Raw genomic sequence first — 22,941 nt, 5'->3', positions numbered from 1 at the left:
AAAACCTTGTAAATTCATTTGTTGTTGTTTCTCAATTACATAGGGTTGCCAATCCCCAGGTGGGGGCAGGGGATCCCCCGGTTTGGAGGCCCTCCCCCCGCTTCAGGGTCGTCAGAAAGCGGGGGGGGGGAGGGAAATGTCTGCTGGGAACTCTGTTATTCCCTATGGAGATTTATTCCCATAGAAAATCATGGAGAATTGATCCGCGGGTATCTGGGGCTCTGGGGGGGGGGCTGTTTTTTGGGGTAGAGGCACCAAATTTTCAGTATAGCATCTAGTGCCTCTCCCCAAAATACCCCCCACGTTTCAAAAGGATTGGACCAGGGGGTCCAATTCCATGAGCCCCAAAAGAAGGTGTACCTATCCTTCATTATTTCCTATGGAAGGAAGGAATTAAAAATGTGTGCCATCCCTTTAAATTTGATGGCCAGAACTCCCTTTGGAGTTCAATTATGCTTGTCACAGCCTTGATCTTGGCTCCACCCCTAATGTCTCCTGGCTCCACCCCCAAAGTCTCCTGGCTCCACCCCCAAAGTCCCCAGATATTTCTTGAATTGGACTTGGCAACCCTACAATTACAAGAGAACAAAAGAAAACATCTTCACTATAACTTCATTGGTATTCTGCCAGCAATTATTCTTTAGAGATCCACTCTCAAGAGGGTAACACTACATTCACATATTTCTATAGAGTTTATTCAAGAAGGGGTTCTTGGTTCATGAGAGAGAGAGAGTTTTAATAATATGGGTATATACTATTGTGCTTTTCAAAAGAACCATAGCATGGATCTCTCTAAAAATTACAACTGACATAGGATTTCCTTCTGTGGATCATGGAGCTTTTTGCCTTGCTCCCCTAAATGCATCCCCAAATGCTGCTCCTGCAGGATAGGAGATTCTAGGCTTCCCAATCCCCAGGTCCCAGCGGGGGATCCCCTGGTTTTACAGCCTTCCCCCACCCCCAGCCAGCTGGCCAGCAGGGGGAAGCCCCGCCCCTACAGTCACCATGTACCTCTAGAGCTCCAGCAGGTTTAGAAACCTGCCAACAGGTCCGTTTTTAAAATGTGTGCCTTTAAAGTTGAGCAGAAATCAGGAAGTGCTTCATGGGGAAGGGTCAGCAGCAGTTTCGTCAGAGCACAGACCCTCCATTTCTTTTGCTTTCATTTTCAGAGCAAGTAAAGTTGTGGAGGAACCAGACTCAGTAAGTGTGTGTGTGTGAGAGAGAGAGAGATGGAGGGAGGGGGTTTGGAGGCCCTCCCCCACTTTAGAATGAGGGGGGGATGTCTGCTGGGCACTCTATTATTCCCTATGGAGAATGATTCCCATAGGGAATAATGGGGAATTGATCTGGGGTATCTGGGGGGGGGGGGATGTTCTTTGAGGTAGAGGCACCAAATTTGCAGCATAGCATCTGATGCCTTTCCTCAAAACACCCTCCAAGTTTCAAAAGGATTGGACCTGGGGGGCCAGTTCTATGAACCCCCAAAGAAGGTCCCCCTATCCATTATTTCTAATGGAGGGAAGGCATTGAAAAGGTGTGCAGTCCCTTTCAATGTGATGACCTGAACTCCCTTTGGAGTTCAATTGTACTTGTTCCAACTAGAGCTGTCAACAACAACAACAAAATTGGTAATATCTGGATTCAGAAATATTCAGTAATAAATTTTTCGGTGTTCTGGATATTACCAAATAGGGTATTCGGATATATCCGAATATACAGGTATATTCGGTATTCAGCTTCCATTATATCCTATGGGCCATTGAAGTCAATGGCAAAATAGGGTATATTGGAAGCCGCCTGGAGAGGAAATGGGTTTGAGGGAAAGCCCCCAAACTTGCAGAAAACCTGCAGAGGACTCTCCCCTACAAAACCCCCAAGTTCCAAAAAGATTGGGCCAGGGGGTCCCTTTCCAGGGACACCCAAAGAGGGTGCCCCTATCCCACTATTATACCCTATGGGCCATTAAAGTCAATGGCAAAATAGGGCATACTGGAAACTTCCTGGAGGGGAGGGGGTTTGAGAGAGAGCTCCCAAAACTGCTGTGCAGCTTCAGGGCACTGCCCCGCACAAAACCCACAAGGCCAAAAAAATTGGACCAGGGGGTCCAATTCCTGGGACACCCAAAGCCAAACCTTTCTAGCCGCAATTGCACTTTATTGCTAGTATACCTCCAGCTGCTAAATTTCTTTTTAAGTATTATTAAATTGGGTCAGAGTTAAATTAATATGTTGGGAGCAAATTGGACTAGGATTAAATTTAAATTATTGGGATTAAAGTTAATTAAATAAATTTTGAACTGGGATCAAAACATAATTTCTGCGGTGGGATCAAAGTATGATGTGCGAATTGGACTGAGTCTAGAGATGATTAATTTAAATTGCTAATTGCTGTATGGGTTTCTTATCTTATTCTAACTATATGTTAAATTGTTTACTGGGACCTCTTAATAGCCATTAAATTAAAGTAGATTGGATGCATTCATTAGCTAATTATAGTAGGAGCAATTGGCTATAGGAGAGGGGAGGGACTATTTGATTGGCTATAGATAATTTGTAATTTAATGGTAGGGCTCAATTTATGGTAGTTTATTGGTTAGGATAGGAACTGGGGTGAGTTTAAGTAGTAGGTGGTTTTAAATGTTGGGAGTACAATATCTGTGAGGCAATTCCATCTGACGTCGATCTGAGGCCACGCGAAGATCAGTTCTATGGAGGAATTAGCCCAAGGGATACCGGTACTCCTGGGGAGGGGCAAGTATAGCGGTGGGAACAGGCATAATGGGAAAGGAAGGAGGCTGAGACACAGGAGGGCTCGCCTCCCCTTCCAGCCTGTGTCCCATCCCAACGATGGCAGGTATAGGGGCCAAGTGCAAGTACTCGCCTCCGTCCTTGGTGCTGTGCAACACCAGGTCCATAAATAATAAGACCGCAGGCCTATGAGACTATCTGCTTGAGCAGAAAATGGACCTGGCCTGCGTGACTCAGACCTGGGTGCGAGACGGGGAGACAATAGCTCTCTCCCAAGTAGCTCCCCCCGGGTTCTCGGTCCACCACCAAGCACGGTGGGGGGGGGGGAGGGCGCACTTCATACGGGAGGCTTACTCAGAGATCACTGGCACTGAGTGTGCAGGTCTGGTGTTGGGATGTTGGAGAGAGTTTGGCTAACTGGCTGGTGTACTGAACGCCTAACGCACCAGCCAGTGCCCTGCCGTCTCTGATGGAAACTGTAGCAGGCTGGGCCCTGGAGCACCCTCAACTTATGTCTTGAGTGACTTCAATGTCCATGCTGATGACACAGCCTCTGCTCGTGTGATGGACCTGGTGTCATCCATGGCGATACTATGACTCTCTCAACATGTGACATCACCCACCCACCAGGCCGGGCACACGCTGGATTTGATTTTTGCAGTGGGAGTGGGCCACATATGTACCTTTGTCTTGATATTTCTAAAAATGAGAAACTGTACTGGAAAGTTCCAGGAAAGAGTAGCAGAGGGAGAGATCCTTAACCCTTTTCACTTCAGGTGGTGGCTGGAGATCTCCTGGGATTGGAATGGATCTCCAGTTCACCTGGAGAAAATAGCTGCTTTGGAAGGTGGATTCTGTGGTATTAAAACCTACTAAAGTCCCTCCCCTCCCCCGACTCTGACCTCAAGCTCCACTCCTAAAATATTAAGGTATTACCCAATCAAGAGTTGACAAACCTAGTAAGCCACAATTTCAGTCAAAGGTGGTACACAATTTAAAAATTATAATAAATATGTTTAAAAGTGTTTAAATGATGTAGATATGAGGAAGAGAAGCTCATTCTCAGTAATGTCACAGGTGTCTTAGTAATGTCCCCAGTGACAACATACAACACGGCAATCTCAGTCATTGTAAATATGTTGTATCTATGTGGGGTGGTGAGATCTGACTGCACCTTCTCAAAATGCAGTCCTTTGATTTCTGGGAAATTGTGTGATCTCATCACAACATAGGCCCCATCTTTGAGGGAAGACATCTGGATTCCACACTACCTATTTAAAAACTGTATTTAAAAAAAAAATGTATGGAAAGACCTTGAAAAGCAACAGAATGAAGCATATGGATCTCTTAATCCCCATCTATTAGATGCTTCATATATCAAGACTCAATGGTCTGTTTTCCAGTTCTTCTGTGCTTTATTTTTTGTTTGACTCTAGTCATCTTTGAGGTTGTATAAAAGAGTTTTCAGTTACTTCACATTGTTAGTATCCAGTAATGCTTATCAAAACTGTCTTTCAAGTCAATTTACAATCTGGAATAGGCCAACATACCTGTCCTGACTTTAATCTTAATTATTTTAAGGTCCAGCTAAATCCTCAGGCTATGAATAAGTGTAATTTAAAGAACAAGCTGGAGACAGTACATAGCGAATGGACCAATCTGCTCAAATGATCTGAGCAAGAGATGAGACAATCCCCCCACTACAAAAGAACACCTATCCCTCTGATTGGGTGGTAAGGTTTTGGAGGGGTGGGGTCTGGGAGGAAAACATAAAAGGGCCAAGCCCAGGCAGGGTGCGTTCTTTTCCTGAAAGGCTGAGCTGGAGGCAGGCTGTAGCCTGGAGAGCTTGCAGCAGGGGAAAGGTCCCTCATCCAAGGCAAGGGATGAGTGTTGGTTATTAGACTAGGGACTATATAGTTAAACGTGTCAGGGCTTTTGTTTCTTTGCACCAACCTTTACTGTTTTCAGATTCCCTTAGCACTAAATCTTTGTCACCCACTTATTATTTGAGCACTGGAAATAAACTATTGTTGTTATACTCCTTGGGTCCTCAAGTCTCCTTGGTTACAATTAAGAGGTATTAATAAGGAAGATTCAGGGGTGGTTGGGTGCTCTGGGCCCTCCATACAGACCCTAACCAGAGTGGTGGCCACTAGTAGAAGGCCCTGCTAGACCCGGCTATGTGACAGGGCCTGATAGGAGCCCTCTGGAGACCTAATTTGGCCCCTGAACTGCATGTTTGACACACCTGGGCTAGACTATTGGAGAAAATGACCTGCAGGCTGGCAATTACTGTAGCTGTTAAGCAAGATGGATTCAGTCTTGGAGAAGGGGCAGTTCAGCCAATCCTAGAGTGCTTTTTTGCTATGCTCTGTCTTCCCTGCACCCCTAGTGGCTATAGCCAGAAGTCCATTCAAAGATATAATGAAAGACATTTGGCTGGCCTTCCTCAAGCTGCACCCAGGGAAAAGCGCACCTCCCCTACCCCTGGTACATCTCAGCCAACAGCTCTGATGAAAACTTTCCCCAAAAAACATAAGGGGAAATGACATTCTTGAGAGTCATCATCAAATAGTTCTCCCACTGATTGCATTAAAAGTTTTTTAAAACTGGCAAAGAAAATTCTTTTTTGCAGTGGTTACAAATCTAGTCAAACATAAAGGCATCCAAAACTGAGAATGATGAAATATACTCAAAAATCTTATCAGAACTATTTATATCCTGCTTTTATAATAGAAATATTGTCCAAAGCAGCTCACATCAATAAAACCATACAATAAAAATAAACTCATTAACCATTTAGTCTTAAAAGGCTTATGATTCAGGTAATAAAAATAGAATTTTTTAAAACATGTTAATTTAGTTATTTTTTAGTTGGGCACCTATTAAATGATCCTCACGTGTTCCATTGCACAGACTAAAAGCTTCGGCTTAAAACTAGATGCCTCCCATCTTCAGTCTAGCTGGAAATATTCAGATACTAGAAAATAGTAACACCAAGGAGTGCCAAAATGAGAAGCTTCTCGGAAGATATTTATTATTCCTGCCTTAGGGCTGCAGTAATTTGGCCGTTACCTGGATGATGGGAAGATGGTGTTGCCAGCTCTAGGTTGGGAAATGCCTGGGGATTTGGGGAAGGAGTCTGGTGAGGAAGGGACCTCAGTAGGGTACAATGTCATAGAATCCATCCTCCAAAGCATCCATTTTCTCCAGGGGGACTGATCTCTGTAGTCTGGAAATGAGCTGTAATTCCAGGAGATCCCCAGGTCCTACCTGGAGGCTGCCATCTTTCGTTTGATGGTCCAGACTAGCTTGATCTCATCAGCTCTTGGAAGCTAAACTGGATTAGCCCTGCTTAGAATTTGGATGGGAGACCACCAAGGAACACTAGGGTCATGATGCAAACACAATGGCAAATCGACTGTTTGTCTCTTGCCTTGAAAACCTTGCAGGGTTCCCATAAATCGGCTGTGACCTGATGGCACTTTCCACCACAATGTGTTTGAGAGATCTGCGATGAGATTTTCCACCAGAGTTCTAAAATGCCTGTCAATCTCTGCGTTTATCTTTTCCCACCTATCTGCACAACAGACACTGGGTGAGAATTTTTATTGGGAAACCAGAAAAAGGAATAATCCTTTCCTCTTTCCTTACTGTGGACCCAGTCCAAATCACACAGACCCTACTCCTGATGGATCTTAAGGAACAAGAGGTTACGTAGCATGGCTCCTCAACCCTCCCTCCCCCTTTCCTCAACTTTGCTACTTTCCTTCCTCAGAAGAAATTTAGTTTTGCTCCTCAGCAAAAGGAGCAGTAGAAGGGACTCTTGGTGGAACAGGATGGAGACACAGCAGCTACATCCTATATTCCTTCATGAAGCTCTGTTAATGTGACAGGAAATATCTACATATTGATATCTGGCAGCTGCAAGGTAGACTGCTTTAAAATCTAACAGGAAATAGTGAAATCACAGTGATGTCTTTGGCTACAGTAATCTCTTGCCATCTGTGTTCTCCTGTTGTGCAGAAGAATGAAATAAGAATTAAGGCTTAAAGCACAGTATGGCCCTTAACCGAATGGTTTTAAAAGAACAGGGGACCTTGTACAAACTTCTTGGCATCAATCTGTGGCAAAAGTTGCACCATCTTCCTGGTTCAGTGTAGCTGCCTCTTGCCTTTTTAGCCCCCAAAGGCTGGATTGGATGGGGCTGTATGAGAGAAGGGTAATTTTTCTGGCTATGTGATGCCAAGTTGAAAAGAGCAAGCTCAGCTGCCTCTTTCATTGTTGCCCCCACCCACCCACCGTTGGAAACTAGTGTGGAAAAATCCTTCAGTTTCCTACTCCTCTTCTTGCTAAAACTGAAGCCAAGAGCTTCACAAACAGGCACCATTCCCAAGGGTGTGTGTGTGTGTGTGTGTGAATGTGTGTATTCCCCTAATTTGAAGCCTTCAAAGATTACGGTGACACCCTTGCTGCCCTCCCTTTATATCTGCTGATCTCATCAGTTAATGAGACATGCAAAAAAAGGCACAAAACAAATTATTTGAAATGAATTTGCTGAAGAACTTTTCCTCTAAAAAGCACCAATGTTAAACACAAATCAAATGCAATTACTATTGGCTGTTTTCAACTCCAGCCTTGTGCCAACTGAGGAAGTCAGCCAGTGGCTGCAACAGAAGCTTCTAAGAATGCAAATTAGGAGGGATGAGGATTATTGGAAGCCGGGCCGGGAGCTGAACTTAACGAGCAGGGGGTGGGCGTGTGACCTTTGGCAGGCAGTGGGGACTGGATTGGGCCTCCCGGTGTCAGGGGAGAGCGGCTGCCGCCATGGCCTTGTCAGAGAGTCAGCTCAAGAAAATGCTGGGCAAGTACAAGTACAGAGACTTAACTGTTCAAGAAACCATTAGTGTTATTACCCAGTACAAAGACCTTAAGCCTGTAATGGATGGCTATGTGTTTAATGATGGTTCATCAAGAGAATTGATGAGCTTTACTGGAACCATTCCTGTGATTTACAGAGGCAACACATACAATATCCCAATATGCCTGTGGCTGCTGGATACATATCCATTCAACCCCCCCCCCCCATCTGTTTTGTTAAACCCACTAGTTCAATGACAATTAAAACTGGGAAACAGGTTGATGCAAATGGAAAGATATATCTTCCGTATCTACATGAGTGGAAGCATCCACAGTCTGATTTGATAGGACTGATTCAAGTTACGATTGTGGTGTTTGGAGAAGAACCTCCTGTCTTTTCTCGGCCGACTGTTTCAGCATCTTACCCACCTTACCCGGCAAAAGGACCACCAAACACTTCCTACATGCCAGCTATGCCAAGTGGAATGTCTCCTTACCCCCCAGGACCACCTCCCAACTCAAGTGGTTATCCAGTCTATCCCTACCCTCCCCCTAGTGGACCATTTCCAGCAACAACTAGCACACAGCACAACCCTTCTCAGCCTCCTGTGACTACTGTGGGTCCCAGCAGAGATGGCACAATTGGTGAAGATACTATTCGAGCTTCACTTATTTCAGCAGTCAGTGATAAGCTGAGATAGCGAATGAAAGAAGAAACGTACTGTGCTCAGGCAGAACTCAATGCCTTGAAGCGTACAGAAGACCTGAAAAAGGGTCACCAAAAGCTTGAAGAGATGGTAGCCCGCCTTGACCAGGAAGTGACTGAAGTTGACAAGAACATTGAACTTTTGAAAAAGAAAGATGAAGAGCTGAGTTCTGCCCTAGAGAAAATGGAAAGCCAGTCAGAAAATAATGACATAGATGAAGTTATTGTTCCTACAGCACCTCTTTATAAGCAGATCTTGAACTTGTATGCAGAGGAAAATGCCATTAAACACACAATCTTTTACCTGGGTGAAGCACTGAGATGTGGAGTTATTGATCTAGATATCTTTCTAAAGCATGTTCACCCTTTGTCTCTGTAATGTACTGGGGTTGGCGCAGTAAGAGACCAGAGTCAGAGAGTGATTTCAGCAAGCTTTACTTCAGGAACACACACAACACACTGAGCTCTGCTCAAATTTCCCACTCCTTTATACAATTCTTGCCCCCTTCTGATTGGTCCTTAACTATCTACATGGATTGGCTATTTACAGGGCCCTAAGGGCCTATTAGGGTACAGTATGAGCCTGGATGTTGATTGGCTACTTATGTTTCAATCCTTCCCCTGATTGGGCACGCTTAGGCCTTCTCTGGAACCCTGGTGTGGAGTTCAAGCTCTGGCTTGTTCGGCTTCCCTCCAAAAGTAACAGTTCTCCCATTTGAGCCTAGGACACAACAGTCTCGCAAGCAATTTCAACTGAGGGCACTTATGCAGAAAGCAAGGAAGACTTTAGGACTCAGTGATCTCTACTGACCTTCATGGCTTGGGGGAAAGTGGCATTCAGAAAGTAGTCATATTCTCGTTTACTTTACTTTTTAATCAGTAGGTAGCCAGAATAAGTTATTACATTATTCAATTGTAAAATATTTTGAATGGATAATATATTTTTTTTCTTGGTAAGGACTAGCTTTTATTAATGCACTTTCTATTCTCTGTAAACCTTTTGCATTGGTGGTCTGATGGCTGAATAAAACTTGTGTAACACGGGGGGGGGGGGAGGCCTTTCCACACACACACACCCTCAAACTACTACACACAGTTTAACTTATTGATAAAGCACCAAAGCCAATATTTTAAAAATGCAATTGTCATCGTCTCCTGTTCTAGTACATTGCTTTAAAAAAATATACAACTTTGGCTTTTAAGAGTCTGGAAGTTGGCAAGGAAAAAGAAAAGAAAAACAGTAGTTGATGCACTTCCTTCACTCACCCAGAGGAAAGCAGTTGTGGGGCTGCCTAAATATTTGAAAATCCTGCCTAAATATTTTCCCAGAAGTAACCTAATCCTGGACTATTAAATGTACAGTGAGGCACAAGGCTGCAGTTATTCAGTGGTGAAAGAAATGTACTCTTTACATGTTCAGACATACCTTTTTCTCCTAGCATTCAACCCTGGGGGGATAAGCATCAGTGCATTTTTGACAAAAAATAAGCAATTAATTCCAGAGACAAATTCTAGAGGGATAGCCAAGTTAGCTTCTTGTGGCACAATACAAAAGGAGACATGCTAGATTAAATAGTAACAGATTGATGGTTGCGTATGTGTTTTGGCTACAGCCCACTTCATAGGATTTCTGAAATGAACTGCAGCTATAGATACATATAGGGATATAGAGGGAGACATTGTCAATGTTGGTTTAAAGTACCATTAAATGCCCTGTGGAACAATTTGTGACATTTCTACATTAAAAAGCACATGACTTTGCAATAGGATGATCAGGTCCCTCCTGGTCACTGATGGTAGATGGAAAGTAGGGTTGTAAGATCCAAGTTGGGAAACTCCTGGAGATTTGGGGATGGAGCCTGGGGAGGACAGGGCCCTCAATGGGGTACCATGCCATCAAATCCACCCTCCCAAGCATCCATTTTCTCCTGGGGAACTCATCTCTGTCATCTGGAGACGAGTTGTAATTCTAGGGACCCCAAGCCTCACCTGAGGCTGGCACTCCAACTTTGCAACACCTGAGAATTTCTGCTTATGCACTAGTTAATACAATTACATCTGTTTTAAAATTCTAATTTTACAAACTATTTATTCAGCATTTGTTTTTTTCTGACATAAATCTGTTAGCCTTTGAGTTTCTACAAAGCTCTTTTTTGTTTAAGAAGAAGAAGAAGAAGAAGAAGAAGAAGAAGAAGAAGAAGAAGAAGAAGAAGAAGAAGAAGATGATGATGATATTGGATTTATATCCCGCCCTTCACTTCGCAGAACGGCTCACAATCTCCTCTACTTTCCTCCCCCACAACAGACACCCTGTGAGGTAGATGAAGATATTGGATTTATATCCTACCCTCCACTTCGAAGAGTCTCAGAGTGGCTCACAATCTCCTTTACCTCCCCCCCCACACAACAGACACCCTGTGAGGTAGATGAAGATATTGGATTTATATCCCACCCTCCACTCCAAAGAGTCTCAGAGTGGCTCACAATCTCCTTTACCTTCCTCCCCCCAACAGACACCCTGTGAGGTAGATGAAGATACTGGATTTATATCCCGCCCTCCACTCCAAAAAGTCTCAGAGCGGCTCGCAATCTCCTTTCCCTTCCTCCCCCACAACAAACACCCTGTGAGGTAGATGAAGATATTGGATTTATATCCCGCCCTCCACTCCGAATAGTCTCAGAGTGGCTCACAATCTCCTTTCCCTTCCTCCCCCACAGCAGACACCCTGTGAGGTGGGTGGGGCTGGAGAGGGCTCTCACAGCAGCTGCCCTTTCAAGGACAACCTCTGCCAGGGCTATGGCTGACCCAAGGCCATGCTAGCAGGTGCAAGTGGTGGAGTGGGGAATCAAACCCGGTTCTCCCAGATAAGAGTCCGCACACTTAACCACTACACCAAACTGAAGGAAAACAACTGTAGCATCAGTTAAAATGCCTTCTGCAGAGGAGCTATGATCCTTTTCAGTTAATGAATGAACATATATTTAAACAAATTAAAAAATGAAAGACAGCCGCGTCCCAGGTAACTACGGTTTATATCCACCTCCCTTAAAGTGGTCAAACATCATGAACCAGCCTTGCCCTAAGGCAAAGAATTGCCTGAGATTTGCCCTCACACCTTTGAGGCTTGGCTGTCAAGATCAGGACTTACTTCTCACACAGCTGCCGCAAACTGTTAGTGGGAAAACCAGGACTCGACAAAAAAGAGAAGAGAGCTCTTTGTGGGTATCCCATTCTTGTTTGAAGCCACTGGCTGGAAAAAGATCTGTATACACATCTGTGAAATGTAGACAAAACCCGCACTACTCTACGCTATGGCTCAAAGACGGCATTACCTTCTAGAACTTTTGAGGGCCACTGTGATGAAGAGGTTAGAATTAGGGGTGTGCAAAAATAAAATCAGTAAAATTCAGATTCAGGGGTATTCAGGGACAAAGATGTCATGTCATGTCCTCCTGCACTGCACTCGCTGCTCCTGAGGAACCACTTCAGGTACCCACCCCTCATTACTGGATCCCCTAGCTTCGCTGGCTTCTGTGTTGATCCTTGGGGTTTCAGGGTGCTAGATTTCAACTGGAGGTGTCTCTGGAGAGCTCAGGGGGTACTCTACCAAGCTGAATAAGTCCCTCCTCAACATGCCCTCTGGCTCCTTGAAAGGAGGGGCTTCGTTTCCACCTGCCCACCTACCCTGGTACCTTCTACACTGTGGAGCCATAGTTTTTTTGGGAGGTGGCCCCAAACTGAGATAGTCCCCCCATACAACCACTGGGGGCTGTGGGAGGGCCGTGAATCTATCACACCTCCTTTCTCCACTTCCCCCATCCTCTCTCCTCCAGATTTTGAGGTCCTTGGGGTAGGCTGATGGACTCCCTGACCTTCCTGCTGTGGGTTCCAACCGAGCCCATGCCGGCAGCCCCCCACCCCTGCTAGAGCCATTTTTGTCTTTTTCCTACCTTGTTGCATCTCTGGTGCCCCCTGTGGCACCCCCTCTTTGGGTCCCCCACCCAGTCCCCTCAGCTGTGGCCTTACAGGAGCCCCAGTTCCCAAGATATTGCAAAGGGTGGGGGAAGTCCCTGTGCACTGGTGTTGTTGGGGCTGCTGGACCTTTAACTCCTGGAGCTATCTCGGCGAGTTGCCAGCTTGCTGAGCAGGCTGGCATAGCCCAGCAGCAACAGCAGCCTTGAAAAATGCATGACTATGAGTGGCTGTTGGGGTCCCCTCTCCCCCTCCCACCCTGATTCCTGGGAAATGAAGGAAGAGGCAGGAAAACTCCAGAAACAGTGAAAAAGAAGGTAACTTTTAAACTACCTTTCCCACCAGTATTTGGGAGCCCAGAATACTGCCACATACTTATTTGGACAGCTTTACTCGGCGCCTGAATAACATCAGAGATTTTGATTCGGCTGTATTCGGTACCAAATGCAGCTGTATCAGCTGGTATTTGGGGATGTATTCAGTTCAGCTGAACTGAATACACACCCTTATTTAGAATACCACACTAAGGTCCAATAGCCCATCTGCTATGAAAGTCACTGACAACACCATCCTAAGCAGAGTTACACTTTTCTCAGTTTGATTGACATAAAAGGGTATAACTCTGTTTAGGATGGCACTGTGAATAACCATAAGCCAGTCATACTCTTTCAGCCTAACTTACCTTCACAGGGCTGTCACAAGGATAAAAACGAAGAAAGGGAGAACCATATATTTTATAAAATGTATGTTCTTTGAAGGAAGAGCAGGTCAGCGATGTGGGTTAATAGATTTAGAGAAGAAGAAATAGACAGAGAAGGTATTGAAGCATTCTCATACTAACAAAAGGCAGCAGCATTGCTGTAGGCGAGTATAGACCACAGGGAGGGATGTTTAGCTAATGATGAGTGACTGTCCCTTGGATCCTCTTTGCAAATAAAAAAAGTTCTGGCTCTACCTGGTTCAGTTTTGTATGTTTATGCTGGCTGCAACAGAGCACGTATAGCATAACTATGAGCATGTACACTTTCTGCCGATATTTCTTACGCAAATAAACTATAGCTCTTTAGAAATGCATTCTATTCCTAAGTATAGTCAAATGGATTTTTTTCCAAAAAGCACTGGGGGCTATACGCATCAATATTTTTCTAATCAGACAACAAATGCATATATAGGAAAAAGAGTTTTCCAACAAAGATCAGAGTGGAATATTTAATAGATCAATACATATGTCCTTTCTGCAGTAACATGCTTTCAGCTTTAACGTATTGATTTAAAGGTATTATAGCAACGTATGTAGCTGCTTGTACACACACTCCCTCACATGAGCATATACATACATACACAGGCTACATATTCGGTAGTTCCTTTAACTTTAAAGTTGACTTATTGTTGCCTAGGAATTAAGCCTGCACCCAGTGGCCTCTGTGTATGAGAACAGAAGATTTGTTTCACTTACCATGAATCTTCCCATCGAGGTGGTCCAGGAGTTGGACAGTCCTTACTTCTGGGATCCTGGATCCTCCTCTCGTATGGGAGGGTCATCCCCTTTTGTGATTCAGAAGGGCCTATCCCAGAGCTCTCCAGTCTGTATCAAAGCTGTGATTCTCCCTCTTCATAACAACTGGCAACTCGGAACATAAGCACCAGGCCTCTGATTCACCTGGAGCTCAAAGGAGCACCTTTCTGACAGTTCCGCCTCCTCCTTCCCACCTTGTCCATTGAATAGTAGGTTAACAATCCCTGGATGAGCTCCACCACCTTTTTTCCTACAAAACGTCCCCTGATAAACACTATCAAAAACCAAGTTTTTTAACAGAACACTGACCCTCAAAGGAACATAGATCTCACAAACAAACACTAGAGGAACCGGAACCTACCATGACCTAGCCTACTGGCATTCTGGACAGGTGACACTATCAGAAACCATTTTTTTTTTAAACTCAAAATTTTTATTATTTTTTAACAAGAAAGAGTTTCCAAATAAGAAATACAATATTACAATATTTTAAACATCAAGAACATAATCCAGAACACACCCATACATACCCACACATGAACCACACACACACACACACACACAAAAAGGGGGAGGGGAGGGGGGGAGGGGGGAAGGTTGATTGTATTATCTTCAGCTACTCCAAGTCCCACAGCCAGAATTCTTAGATTAGTCACACTGACCCTCAAAGGAACATAGATCTCACAAACAATAAACACTAGAGTAGGGGTGGCCAACGGTAGCTCTCCAGATGTTTTTTGCCTACAACTTCCATCAGCCCCAGCCATTGGCCATGCTGGCTGGGGCTGATGGGAGTTGTAGGCAAAAAACATCTGGAGAGCTACCGTTGGCCACCCCTGCCATAGAGCATGGGCCTCAAAGCAGCTATTTTCTGTAAGGAAACTGATATGACTTCGCCTTACACAATGGTGACAAAAACAGCTTACATCATTCTTCTCTTCCCCTTCTGATCTGCACAACAATCTTGTGAAAGTCTGTGAAAGGCTGAAAGTCTGTGACTGGTCGAAAATCACCCAGTCAGTTTTCCTGGGTCTGGCAGACCCTGTTCTGAAGTGACAAATGCTATATCATGCTGGCTGTCATAGGGGGCTGCTACTGAACAGGAGCAAGCAGCCAGGCCTAGTTAGGTCATGCCAGTCAAGTGGCATCAAGTCACCCAGAGGATGCTGCCAGGCCTAGGGTAGGTATCCCTGAAGATCTCCTGGTATCACAATTGAACTCCAGACAACAGATCTATCTCCCTCTGGAGAAAATAACTGCTTTAGAGGGTGGACTCTATGGCATAATATTCAGCTGAGAGCTCTTCCCTCCCCGAACTTCTTAAACTTCACAGAAAATCTCCAGGAATTTCCCACCAACCTGGAGCTGGCAACTGTCATCCAGACTTGGCCCAATGAGTTCTCCTGCAAAGGCCAAAAAGGCCTAGAAAGAACCTCCTCACCACCACCAGGACCAAATTTGGTTGGTTTTTACTGACAAAAGTATGCTTGGTTGCATAGCAATAGCCACTGCCTAACAGCTTCCACAGTGATCCAGCAGGTGGGAGAGTGAAGTGGACTCAATCAATGGGAGTTAAGTACAGTTGAGTGGCAGCTGATCTGCCAATGGCTGATGAGCTACACATCACAGTCAATGGGAGAGTCAGAAAAGGCTAGCACACAAGAGAGGGGGGGAGGGGTTCCCCCCCCCAAAAAAAATCCTATTTTTTTAAACTCTACATATAAAATGTTTGACAAAGTCTAAACATTCCCTGCGAGTCATGACTATCTTTTGGCTCCTCCTTTGGAGAGAAAAAAGACAGAAAATTATAGCCTTCTACCAAGACTGCGTAATCGTTCCCACTTTTAACAGCAACATGCGCTTCAAGATCTTGATGATAAATAACTGAAAGGGAAATGACTTTTTTATTGTGGATGGGAAATTATCCAAGCACCAACTAATGTTGGAAGTGTTCTGGCCCAGTCACAGAAAAACAACTTCAAATTATTCTAAAGCCAATTCTTTAGGGATTTGTTGTTGACAATATAAAATACTATATAAAACAGAGACTTGGTAGATTTCTGTATATTTAATGCATTACCTGTGTCCTTAGTTCTTAACACATACTAAGCTTCCAAAGTTGCCAGGTTTCCTCCATGTGCTACTATAATATGTCCAAGTCTATCTATGTGATAGTGCCCTTTTGTATGCAACAGGGAAATGCCACAAAAGATCATATTATAACCCCTTACTGAGTTTTCCCATGCCTTTCTCATAACATACAGAAATGTCCACTTAGGCAAGACATCATGAAATTGTCCGTTTCCCTGCCCTCCGCCGCAAGAGCCAATGTTAGAAAATCACAAGAAATCCCATCGTAAGATAAATGCTACGGGATACAACATTGGTGTGTCGGTGTTGAACATAATCTTGTGTTTAGCTGCTGCCCTCTCTCCAGCTTCTTAAAGCTTTCTACAGTGGATAAGAATGTAATTTGTAATTAAAATTTGTTGGCCAAAATGTATGACAGTTAAACATCTGACTCAGGGCATTCACATAAAACATTCATTCTATGAACTTTACCCAGAATTGCAAAGTGGATCTGAGCAATATTATCATTCATATAGAACAGGAAACCCTGGGTTTTGTAGTAATACTAATCAATTCAGTTGTATGACTCAGCTGATTCCAGAGCAGGGTTGCTGTTGTAAGAGTAAGTAGGATCAGGAAATCGTAAATTAAAATTACTTTGAAGATGAAAAATAAACCATAACTCCAAGAGCATTCCATATACATGTCTGCACTATACTTGTGAACTGAGTAACGGTATGGCATCTTGTTTTTTCTCACTGGCTGGCCGACCCAGTTATGGTGGCCTCTGCTTCTTCTGATGCCTCCTGTAGAGAAATGGATCACACTACAGCTGCTTGCTTGAGACAGAAGAATGTTGTGGCATTCTCCTCTCAGGTATTTGGCTACCCAGCACTTCCTCCCCCAGTAAGAGGTGATGAGGGGCTGTGGTTCAGTGGTAGAGAATTTGCTTAGCATGCATAAGGTCCCAGCATTTCCAGTTACAAATGATCAAGAAGTAGGTGATGTGAAAGACCTCCACATGAGACCTTGGAAACCTGTTGCCAGTCTGAGTAGAAGTTGACCTTGATGGCCCAAGGATCTGATTCAGTACAGTCATAGAGTCATAGACCTCCAGGGTCATCTAGTCCAATTTCCTGCACAATGCAAGAAACTCACAAATATTTTCCCCCACACTCCCCCAGTGACATCTGCTCTATGCCCAGAAGATGGCCAAACCTCCCCCCCCCCCCAAAAAAAAACAAAAACAAAACAAAACTCTCCAGGATCCCTGGCAAAACTGGCCTGGGGGAAAAAAATTTCCAGACCTCAAAGTGATGATCAGCATTTTCCTACGTGTGTAAGAAAGGGCCATGAGAACTAAGCACTGATGTGAGCCTTCCTGCCCTTCTTCACATGGTCTGCAAATCTTTTGGAGAGCTTTTCTCCATAGAAGAAGATTCATGCTTGCCTTGGTATGATATGAGAATGAATTGAAATGTTTTGGAACATGTAATAGAGTGTACAGCTTTCTACCCCTCCATGAGGAAGGCGGATTGAAATGTGCTGACCAGCTAACAAGCAATGTTGGAGGCAGTTCTGGGGTGTCCGGTACAAGACTCCAGAATTGACACCATTTGTAAACAGTAGAGACATTGCACAAGCACTTTATTGAATTGGGTGAGTTTATTCCAGCATCAGTATATAGGAATTAATTGGATACTGTTGTGTTGTATTCTGAATGAATCTGGTGACTCAATTCTATAGAAACATATAAAATATATATTTTGGAAACAGCTAAAATTGTATTTGTAGTAATTTAACCATGGTCTATCACTGTGTAATTGTTTATCCTGTGGGTCTCTCCACTGTTAAATTCACAGAATCAGCATTGCTGCCAGATGGCCATCTAGCCTCTGTTTAAAAACCGCCAAAGAAGAAGAGCCCAACACCTCCCAAGAAAGCCTGTTCCACCGAGGAACCATTCTGACTGTTTAGATGAAAACTCTTGATTTAATTTCAACCTGTTGGTTCTGGTCCAACCTTCTGGGGCAACAGAAAACAATTCAGCACCATCCTCTATATGACAGCCCTTCAACTATTTGAATATGGTGATCATATCACCTCTCAGTTGTCTCCTCTCCTGGCCAAACATACCAAGCTCCTTCAGCCTTTCCTCATAGGCCTTGGCAGGGGTTTGGGGGTGAAAAAAGCCCAGCAGGAACTCATTTGCATTTTAGACCATACCCCCTGACACCAAGCCAGCCATGACATCATTCATGCTCAGAAAAAGCCCTGGGGCTTGGTCTCCAGACCCCTCACCATCTTCGTTGCCCTCCTCTGAACATGCTCCATCTTGTCTAAATTCTTCTAAAATAGTGGTGCCCAAAACAGAAACAATGCTCTAGATAAGGTCTAATTAGAGCACGGTAAAGTAATACTATCATGTCATATGATCTGGACACTCTATACTTCTGTTGATACAACCCAAAATCAAATTTGCTTTTTTAGCCACCACATCGTACTGCTGACTCATGTTCAGTGTATGGTCCACTAAGACCCCTAGATCCTTTTCACACATACTATTGCCAAGACAAGTCTCCCCCATCCTATAATGATGCATTGGATTTTCCTACCTAAATGCAGACCTTTACATTTATTTCCATTAAAATTCATTTTGATTATCTGAACCCAGTTCTCCAGCCTCTCAAGATCATCCTGTATCCTGTCTCTGACTTCTACCATATTTGTGACCCCTCCCAATTTAGTATCATCTGCAGATTTAATAAGCAGTCCCTTGATTCCTTCATCCAAATAATTTATAAAGACATCAAACAAAACAGGTCCCAGGACAGATCCTTGAGGCACTCAACTTGACACTCCTCTCCAAGAGGATGAGGAACCATTCACAAGCACTCTTTGGGTGCAATCTGTCAGCCCATTACAGAGTCACCTAACAGTAATAGAATCCAAACCACATTTTCCCAATTTGTCAACAAGAACATTATGTGGAACCTTATCAAAAGTCTTACTGAAATCAAGAAAAAAATATGTCTACATCACTTCCCTGATCCAGTAAGGTAGCAAGTTTCTCAAAAAAGGAGATAAGGTTAGTCTGACATGACTTGTTTCTGAGAAACTTGATCATCAGCTGCTGAATCACCGCCTTGCCAACGTGGGGATTATGGGGACGGCTTTAAAATTGCTGGTCTGCTTTCTCCAAGGTTGGGGACAAAGGGTGGCACTTGGTAGAGAAATCTCCCAGAGACACCCACTTGATTGTGGGGTGCCACAGGGAGCGTTACTCTTCCCTATGCTATTTAACATCTATATGCACCCCCTTGCCCAGGTTGTCTGGAGGTTTGGGCTTGGGTATCACCAGTATGAAGATGACACCCAGCTCTATCTGATGTGGGATGGTGGACCTAATGATGTGCCAATAGATCTTAACTCAGCATTACAGGCTGTGACTGGTTGGATCAGACACAGCTGGTTGAAACTAAACCCAGCAAAGATGGAGGTCCTGTATCTGGGGCGTGGCAGTCCAAAGGTGGGGCTCCTTCTCCCAACCTTTGATGGGGCCCCTTTGGTGCCAACACAGGAAGTTAGGAGTTAGGAGTGCTCCTGGACACCTCTCTATCTATAGAGGCCCAGGTGGCAGCCACAGCCAGATCAGACTTTTATCATCTGCGGATGATCAAGTAGTTGCTTCCCTACCTCAACCACAGCGACCTGGCTACAGTGACCCATGCTTTGGTCACCTCTAGACTGGATTACTGTAATTCTCTCTACATGGGGTTATCCTTGACCCTAATCCAGAAGCTACAGCTAGTGCAAAATGCTGCTGCAAGGATTCTCCTGGAACTTCCCAGGAGAGAGCACATAACACCAGCACTGCAACAACTGCACTGGCTAGCTGTAGCATACCGGGCTCACTTCAAGGTACTAGTTCTTACTTTCAAAGTCCTACATGGTCAGGGGCAAGCATACCTGCGGGACCGCCTTTCGCTGTACATTCCCTGGAGAGCACTACGGTCGAGTTCACACCACTGTTTATCTGTACCCGGCCCGAAAGAAGTCAGGCTGGGTTCGACGAGAGCCAGGGCTTCTTCAGCTCTGGCTCCTATGCTATGGAACGAGCTGTCAGAGGAGACCAGGGCCCTGTGGGACTTCCTTCAATTCCGCAGGGCCTGCAAGACCAAGCTTTTCTGGATGGCCTTCAGCTAATACCTCAATGCCTCTGGCAAGAGTGATCAGTCTCCCTGAGGGTTCTTTGCCATAAAAATGCTTTTACTCAACATAAGATCAACAGGCCACATGGCCATTATCGTTATTACTGACTGTAGTCTGCTGTACACGATACCTGTTTTATACTATGATACGATTTTATTGATATGTAACTGTTTTATTGTATTTATTGCACTGATTTTAATATTGTTGGAAGCCGCTCTGAGCTGTTTTCGGAGGAGCAGAATATAAATGTTCAGAAATAAATAAAAGAGCACTGTGCAAAATCTTCTCTAAGTGCAATCCCTTCAACACAATTGGGAACTCCTGCAATACGACGCAAGAACTGAAGAAGAATCTGATCCGAAGAGTCAGAGATTTCCTTTATCCCAATGGCAGCCCCGTATAAAAATTGAGAGGTTCCACCTTTGCATTAAAAGCTGTGATGGCCATCAGAGCATACTGGCCACCTCTTGAATAATAGAACCTCAGTAGAGCATTAGAGTTTGTTGCAGCAATTTCAGTTGCTACTCTGATATGTTGTTTCCAGTGAAGGTTATAACTAAAAACCATGCCCAGGTATTTAAAATGAGACACCTGTTCTATTTTCCCACATTTAACAGACCATACTTTCTGTTTAAAGCAAGGTTTGTTGCAAGACCATTATTTTCAGGGATGGAATTCTAGCAGGAGCTCTTTTGCATATTAGGCCACACACCCTGATGTAGCCAATCCTCCCATTGGGTGGGGGCTAATAGGCAGCCTTGTTGGACACCTTTAGAGAGGTGAATGGTGTTAGTCAGGGGTGGAATTCTAGCAGGAGCTCCTTGCATATTGGGCCACACACCCCTGACGTAGCCAATCCTCCAAGAGCTTACAAAAAATAGCCTTGTAAGCTCTTGGAGGATTGCCTACATCAGGAGTGCGCGGCCTAATAAGCAAAGGATTGGCTACCCCTGATGTCAGTAAGCTGTCCATCCTGTCTGCAGTGGATTTGTGCAGTAGGATTCTCATAGAGCTTGTAAATCAGAAATAAAAGTCTCTTGTCTAATGTTGTTTTAGAGACAATTTAGCCCAAGGCGGGACCTAGTGATTGAATCAAATGCTGCCCTAAGATCCATGAATGCTGCATAGATAGCCTCTTGAATGAGAGGGGTATTTATCAGCAAGTTGGTAAAATACAAGACAGTGGTCTAAGGCAGAAACTCCATTTCTGAATCCCGCTTGCTCGGGATGGATTATATTTTCTGTTTCTATCTAATTTCGTAATTTAAGATTCAGAGATGCTGCATACACCTTACCTATTGTTACACAAACATAACCCCAGGCTGCATTATCCATCTATTAGGGCTACCTGAATTGACTGAATAATACCTGAATAATCCCTAAATACCAAGAAAGCTTACATTGAAGTTCCCACTGAGATCCAATGAGAGTTGTTTCCAAGTAGTTCTCTTAAGAATCAGAGTGCAATTTGGCTTAAACAATATGGGACTGTTTTCTTCTTCCATTAATTTTCTCATGCTTTTGCATTATTCCTCCTTATCACAAATATTCATACCAACATAAAATAGTAGCTATTCGGCTAAAGTTTGTTTCTCTGCTCTGCCATGAAAACCCACCGGCTGACCTGAGGATAGTAACTCCCTGCCCCACAGAGCTCTTAAAAGAAAGTGGGAGAGGATGGTTGCCAGATGGGGCCTGTCGATCTCCTGCTTTGACAACTGATCTCCAGCTGGCAGAGGTCAGCTCCCCTGGATAGGGTTGCCAAGTCCAATTCAAGAAATATCTGGGGACTTTGGGGGTGGAGCCAGGAGCAAGGGCGTGACAAGCATAATTGAACTCCAAGGGAGTTCTGGCCATCACATTTAAAGGGACCGCACACCTTTTCAATGCGTTTCTTCCATAGGAAATAATGAGGGATAGGGGCACCTTCTTTTGGGCTCACAGAATTGGACCCCCTGGTCCAATCTTCTTGAAACTTGGAGGGTATTTGGGGGAGGGGCACTGGATGCTATGCTGAAAATATGGTGCCTCTATCTCAAAAAACAGGGGCCCCCCCAGAGCCCCAGCTACCCATGGATCGATTCTCCATTATTTTCTTTGGGAATAAGTCTCCACAGGGAATAATAGAGTTCCCAGCCGACATTTCTTTCCCCTCCCCCCGCTTTCTGATGACCCTGAAGTGAGGGGAGGGCCTCCAAACCAGGGGATCCCCTGCCCTCACCTGGGGATTGGCAACCCCACCCCTGGAGAAAAGGGCTGCTGTGAAGAGTGGACTCTATAGCATTGTACCATGCTGAGGCCCCTCCCCTCCCCAAATTCTGCCCTCTCCCAGCTCCACCCCCAAAGTCTCCAGGCATTTTACAACACAGACCTGCCAACCATATATGTCATCCAGAGAAAGACCAGACTACATAATAATAATAATGTAATAAAGTTTGACTGAGCTATCAGTAATGAAGCTGTTATTCTGACTGAACTGGTTATTTTAGGGTTGCCAAGTCCAATTCAAGAAATATCTGGGGACTTTGGGGGTGGAGCCAGGAGACATTGGGGCAGAGCCAGGAACAAGGGTGTGACAAGCATAATTGAACTCCAAGGGAGTTCTGGCCATCACATTTAAAGGAACAGCACACCTTTTCAAATGTCTTCCTTCCACAGGAAATAATGAAGGATAGGGGCACCTTCTTTGGGGGCTCACAGAATTGGACCTCCTAGTCCAATTGTTTTGAAGCTTGGAGGGTACTTTGGGGAGAGGCACTAGATAGTATACTGAAAATCTGGTGCCTCTACCTCAAAACACAGCTCCCCCAGAGCCCCCAAAACCTCCAGATCAATTTCCCATTATACCCTATGAGAA

At 44.4% G+C, this 22,941-nt stretch overlaps 1 protein-coding gene and 1 pseudogene across 5 annotated transcripts in view; one reads left to right on the top strand and one right to left on the bottom strand.

Annotated features, from left to right (window-relative positions):
- The window catches only part of KALRN (kalirin RhoGEF kinase), an 837,912-nt gene that overhangs the window by 747,658 nt on the left and 67,313 nt on the right, over positions 1–22,941 (bottom strand). The window lies entirely within an intron of this gene.
- Positions 7,527–9,355, top strand: LOC132589767 (tumor susceptibility gene 101 protein-like; annotated as a pseudogene).

This window comes from Heteronotia binoei, chromosome 21 (assembly GCF_032191835.1).
Source record: "Heteronotia binoei isolate CCM8104 ecotype False Entrance Well chromosome 21, APGP_CSIRO_Hbin_v1, whole genome shotgun sequence".
NCBI classification, from domain to species: domain Eukaryota; kingdom Metazoa; phylum Chordata; class Lepidosauria; order Squamata; family Gekkonidae; genus Heteronotia; species Heteronotia binoei.
This window is presented reverse-complemented; position numbering and strand designations above follow the sequence as displayed.